This window comes from Bubalus bubalis, chromosome 1 (assembly GCF_019923935.1).
Source record: "Bubalus bubalis isolate 160015118507 breed Murrah chromosome 1, NDDB_SH_1, whole genome shotgun sequence".
In the NCBI taxonomy this organism is placed as follows: Eukaryota; Metazoa; Chordata; class Mammalia; order Artiodactyla; family Bovidae; genus Bubalus; species Bubalus bubalis.
This window is the reverse complement of record NC_059157.1, coordinates 166,986,016-166,992,015: the sequence shown is the minus strand read 5'-3', so window position 1 is coordinate 166,992,015 and position 6,000 is coordinate 166,986,016.

Sequence of the window (6,000 nt, the reverse complement as noted above, 5' to 3'; positions counted from 1 at the left end):
TGGAGGATGGGTTGAAGAATGATACACTTTTAGTGTGAGAATGACTTTGGCTTTAGAAAAACTAAATTAGTGACAGGGTGAAGGATGATTTGTAAAACAGCAGCTGAGAGATCATGTAGTGACAATTCCAGACATGAAATCATGTAATCCTAAAAATATAGATATTGTTTAGCAAAATCAGAAGGGGAGGGGTTTCAGAGATGAACAGGGAGGAAGTAGAGGGGGAGAAATAGGAATAGAAGCAAAGTGATGTTTGGTGAATAAAAAGGTTTGGGAGAGAGAAAGGGAAGAGGATTATTTTAAGAAGGTTTTCAACTGAGCAGCTATATGGGTGGTGTTGGTTTAATTGCTAAGTCATGTCCAACTCTTGCGACCCCATGGACCCACCAGGCTCCTCTGTCCATGGTATTCTCCAGGAAAGAATACTGGAGTGGGTTGCCATTTCCCTCTCCAGATAACAGAGTCACAGGGGATCTTCCCAACCCAGGGTTCGAACCCAGGTCTCCCACATTGTAGACGGATTCTTTACCTTCTGAGCCACCAGGGAAGCAGTTGTATGAGTGGCAGTGCACAAATATAAGGAAGGATCACAGGATGTGATTTGGGGTAAATTCCAGTTAGATTAATGAATTTTAGATGCTCAGTTCAGTTCAGTCTTTCGTGTCTGACTCTGTGATCCCATGGTCTGCAGCACGCCAGGTTTCCCTGTCCATCACCAACTCCTGGTGCTTATTCAAACTCATGTCCATTGAGTTGGTGATGCCATGCAACCATCTCATCCTCTGTCATCCCCTTCTCCTCCCACCTTCAATCTTTCCTAGCATCAAGGTCTTTTCAGATGAGTCAGTTCTTCGCATCAGGTGGCCAAAGTACTGGAGTTTCAGCTTCAGCATCAGTCCTTCCAATGAATATTCAGGATTGATTTCCTTTAGGATGGACTGGTTGGATCTCCTTGCAGTCCAAGGGACTCTCAAGAGTCTTCTCCAACACCACAGTTCAAAAGCATGAGTTCTTCGGCGCTCGATTTTCTTTATAGTCCAACTCTCACATCCATACATGAGTACTGGAAAAACCATAGTTTTGACTAGACAGACCTTTGTTGGCAAAGTAACATTTCTGCTTTTTAATAAGCAGAGATGCTATTTTAGATGCTAGTGGGGCATCAAAGAAGAGACAACTGTTAAGCAACAAGTATTGATTCTTCATCTTTTGCCTAAAGAGGCTTGAAAAGGAGGACAAGAGAAGATTTGTAAAACAGAAGTGTGATGGTTCTGAAACTAAGGGCAGAGTGACTTTGAATGAGAGGTGATCAAATGAGACATAAGACGCAGGAAGTAAAAGAAGTTGTGGCTATGGTGGCCAGGTCCTACGCAGGTCACAAGATCGTGTCCTTTTGTTTGTACTCAGTGACAAGATACAGTGCTCATACATACCTTCTGGTTAGACATAATGTCTAATTCATTGTGCCCTCCTGTTTCACCAAATGTTTCCTCTTTTATCTCAGGCCAAAGGATTTGTTAACAAAATAAGCCACTCGTTATATACAAATAAACAATTCAAATATTACAGAACTATCTAGTCTACTTTCAATATATACTAACATTAAAAGGAAAACGATATAGAAACAATAGAGGAGAGCAATAGTACTGCTGCTGCTGCTGCTGCTAAGTCGTTTCAGTCATGTCCGAGTCGGCAGCCCACCAGGCTCCCCCGTCCCTGGGATTCTCCAGGCAAGAACACTGGAGTGGGTTGCTATTTCCTTCTCCAATGCATGAAAGTGAAAAGTGAAAGTGAAGTCGCTCGGTCGAATCCGACTCTTAGCGACCCCATGGACTGCAGCCCACCAGTACATATATCACCAAATTGAATTTTCCGACATCCAGACTTAAACAGTGCTGGGAAGTATCCTTGTGACAGTAGTCTGGAATTCCAGTTGGGAAAAAGTCCCAGGCAGTGCATCCACTGTGTGGGTGAGACTTTGGACTGCTGTGTCTGGCCCTCTCTGTTTATAATCCCCAGATCACAAACAGGTATCATTATTAGTCTGGGAGCAAAACTGCAGCTCTGGTATTATGTTAATTTTTTACAATGCTGTTTGCTTTGTTCTGCAAATCTTGGAATGTTGCTAAGTCCAGGGAGTGGTTGGCCAGACCTGCCAACCCGGGACTTAACAAATTCCAAAATCCCCTCCCTATCTATCTACCCTGTTTTCTCTTCTCCAAACTTACAGCAGGTGTGGCTGACATCCACTGCAATAGTCAGGAGAGTCCAGGAAGGTCAGAAGCAAGGTCAGAGGCCTGCTGTGCTCTTTTGCCTCTGAAGCCTGAACAAGACTACTTCTATTTTATTTTCCTAACACCTCTGTTACGGGAAGCACACTGACTGAAACTACCCACTCTGGCCAGGCACCATAGTAACCATTTGCATCAGTTGTTTTATGACAGGATATCCTGGTAAGGAACACAGAGCTAATAAGCTACTGCCAACTGGGAGAGTTCAGGAAAGGTCAAAAAATGACACATTGTGCCCAACCACTTCCCAGAATCCCTGCTGGCATCCATCTTGACAAGGCTGCACCACCAGGAAGGACTCTGAGTCAGAATAATTCCCATCTCACCCACTTTAAAAGGCTCATCTCAGACTCTAGTGTTTGATACCACTAACTGGAATGTAAGAGAGAATCACATTTATAGATTTGGAAATGGCAATAAATTACTTTTTCTGTTATGGCTACAGTTACCATGACTAATATTGTTATGACTATTTCCCCTACTAACTCAGTTTGATATGAATTCAGAGGACCTATCTTAACTAAATACAATGAAATTAGAAATGTCATCAATGGTAACCCACTCCAGTGTTCTTGCCTGGAGAATCCCAGGGACAGGGGAGCCTGGTGGGCTGTCGTCTCTGGGGTTGCACAGAGTTGGACACGACTGAAGCAACTTAGCAGCAGCAGCATTGGAACAAAAATTTGTTGGATTCTTAATCTAGAGAAGAGTCTAATGCAATTAAAATCAACATTTTGAAAAATTAGAAACCGAAAAATGGAAATTTGTGAGGTGCTTTGGTTCACATATTAGAAAAACCAGACTTGTAAGTAAGAGCAAAACCACTTCAACTGGTCTTCAGCATATAAAAAGCTTTTTCAAGGCTCTAGAAAATAAATGCAGGGCTGCTTGAGTAATTATTTGAGGATTATTTAATTAAAATATAGAATACAAAATAATAAAAAATAAAATGCTTTAATAAAATTCAATAATTAAAAAAATCCCCCAACAGCTATTCTGAGAGTTTGGCTGATAATTGTGTTTTTGTTTTGTTATGTTTTAATAATTCTGCAAGATCAAAGTTGCTAATATTTATCTGTGAGTCCCTAATAAGTCTGAGATGGAAAAATATAATTAGCAGTTCTGTAATTTAGTGTCTCACTTTGCCATTTTGGCCCTCAAGAAAAAATCTGACATGGTCAAATTTCATGTAAATATTCTAATGACAGATCTCCTGGCTAAGGAACTAATGGTGATGGAGCTGGCTTGTCTAAGATTTATACTGTGAGCTGGCTTGTCTAGGATGTATACTGTGAGCAAATCTAGAATCTGTGGACTGAGGGAGCACTTACCCTGGAAAATATTAAATGAGCTGTGTAACCATCTGGGTATAAAATGGAGATGTTTCAGACCCAAATAAATCCATTCTGTTAAGTAATGTAGGTGCATAAATTATTTAGCAATTAGTTATATTAATTTTGGCCCGAGTATGTCCTGAAATGGCAAGATAGGACTCAAGGATTTCTGTCAGTGTTCCTGGGCCTCTTTCTGCTGCTTTACCTCTGTGTGGCAACTGGACTATTTATATATTGAAAAATTCTACTAAAGCTTGATACTGGATAAGATTCCTTATTTGTGTGATTCCTCATGTTATCTCACTTATCATAGTTAATAGCTATATGTTTATAGTTTAAATGAACATAATTTGTCATCTAACTACTCATATCCCAACTTTTACCAATTGTATATTATGAATATCAACCCTTTCAGATTCACAGCTTACACATTTATTTTCCCTTTCTGTAGGTTTTCATTTTGTTTCCTTTGCTGTGCAGGGGCTTCCCTGGGAGCTCAGCTGGTAAAGAATCAGCCTGCAATGCAGGAGACCCTGGTTTGATTCCTGGGTTGGGAAGATCCACTGGAGAAGGGATAGGCTACCCATTCCAGTAGCTGAAAGGAGAGCCAACCAGTCCATCCTAAAAGAAATCAGGCCAGAATATTCATTGGAAGAATTGATGCTGAAGCTGAAACTCTGATACTTTGGCCACCTAATGCAAAGGACTGACTCATTGGAAAAGATCCTGATGCTGGGAAAGATTGAAGGCAGGAGGAGAAGGGGATGACAGAAGATGAGATGGTTGCATGGCATCACCAACTCTATGGACATGAGTTTGAGTAATCTCCAAGAGTTGGTGATGGACAGGGAAGCCTGGCATGCTGCAGTCCATGGGGTTACAAAGAGTCAGACATGACTGAGCAACTGAATTGAGTTGACCCATTCCAGTATTCTTAGGCTTCCCTGGTGGCTCAGCAGGTAAAGAACTCACCTGCAATGTGGGAGACTTGATTTGATCCCTGGGTTGGAAAGAGCCCCTGAAGAAGGGAAAGGCTACCCAGTCCAGTATTCTGGCCTAGAGAATTTCAGGGACTGTATATATAGTCCACAGGGTCGCAAAGATTCAGATACAACTGAGTGACTTTCACTTTCACTTTTGCTCTGCAGAGTCTTTTTAGCTTGACATAGTCTCTTTTGTGTATTTTTGCTTTTGTTGCCTTTTCTTTTGGTGTCATAATGGCTGTGAAATCTTTGCCAGGCCCAACCTCAAGAGGCTTTTCCCCATACTTTCTTTGGGGGTTTTATGGATTAAAATTTTAAGTTGAATTTTGTGTAGGATATGAGAGTCTACTTTCATCCTTTTGCATATGAAGATCCAGTTTTCCTAACATGATTTATTGGAAAGACTATCCTTTCTCCTGGCTCAGTTGGTAAAGAACCCACCCTCCAATGCAGATGTGGGTTCTATCTCTGGGCTGGGAATATCCCCTGTAGTAGGAAATGGCAAACCACTCCAGTATTCTTACCTTGAAAATTCCAAGGACAGAGGAGTCTGGTGGGTTACAGCCCATGGGGTCGAAAAAGACTCGGACACAGCTCAGTGACGAAGCACATACATCCTTTCCCCAGGTTCAGATTTCATGGCCAGACCTACAATATCATATTTTATAGTTACAAATTAACATCACATTTTAATATGGCTGAAAGCCATTTCATGTTCCACCATATGTGATATGCTTGTTTATACGTTCTAAAACTAAAGTTCATATATTATCTTTTGAACTAAAAATGTATTTTAAAAAATCCAGCATGTCATTTGAGTATTGAGAATTGCTTGCCCCTCACATCACTAGATGCCATCTAGTCATCTCATCCTCTGTCGTCCCCTTCTCCTCCTGCCCCAATCAATCCCAACATCAGGGTCTGTTCCAACGAGTCAACCCTTCGCATGAGGTGGCCAAAGTATTGGAGTTTCAGCTGTAGCATCAGTCCTTCCAAAGAACAACCAGGACTGATCTCCTTTAGAATGGACTGGTTGGATCTCCTTGCAGTCCAAGGGACTCTCAAGAGTCTTCTCCAACACCACAGTTCAAAAGCATCAATTCTTTGGCACTCAGCTTTCTTCACAGTCCAACTCTTACATCCATACATGATCACTGGAAAAACCATAGCCTTCACTAGACAGACCTTTATTGGCAAAGTAATGTCTCTGCTTTTCAATATGCTATCTAGGTTGGTCATAACTTTCTTTCCAAGGAGTAAGCATCTTTTAATTTCATGGCTGCAGTCACCATCTTCAGTGATTTTGGAGCCCCCCAAAATAAAGTGTGACACTGTTTCCACTGTTTCCCCATCTATTTCCCATGAAGTGATGGGACCAGATGCCATGATCTT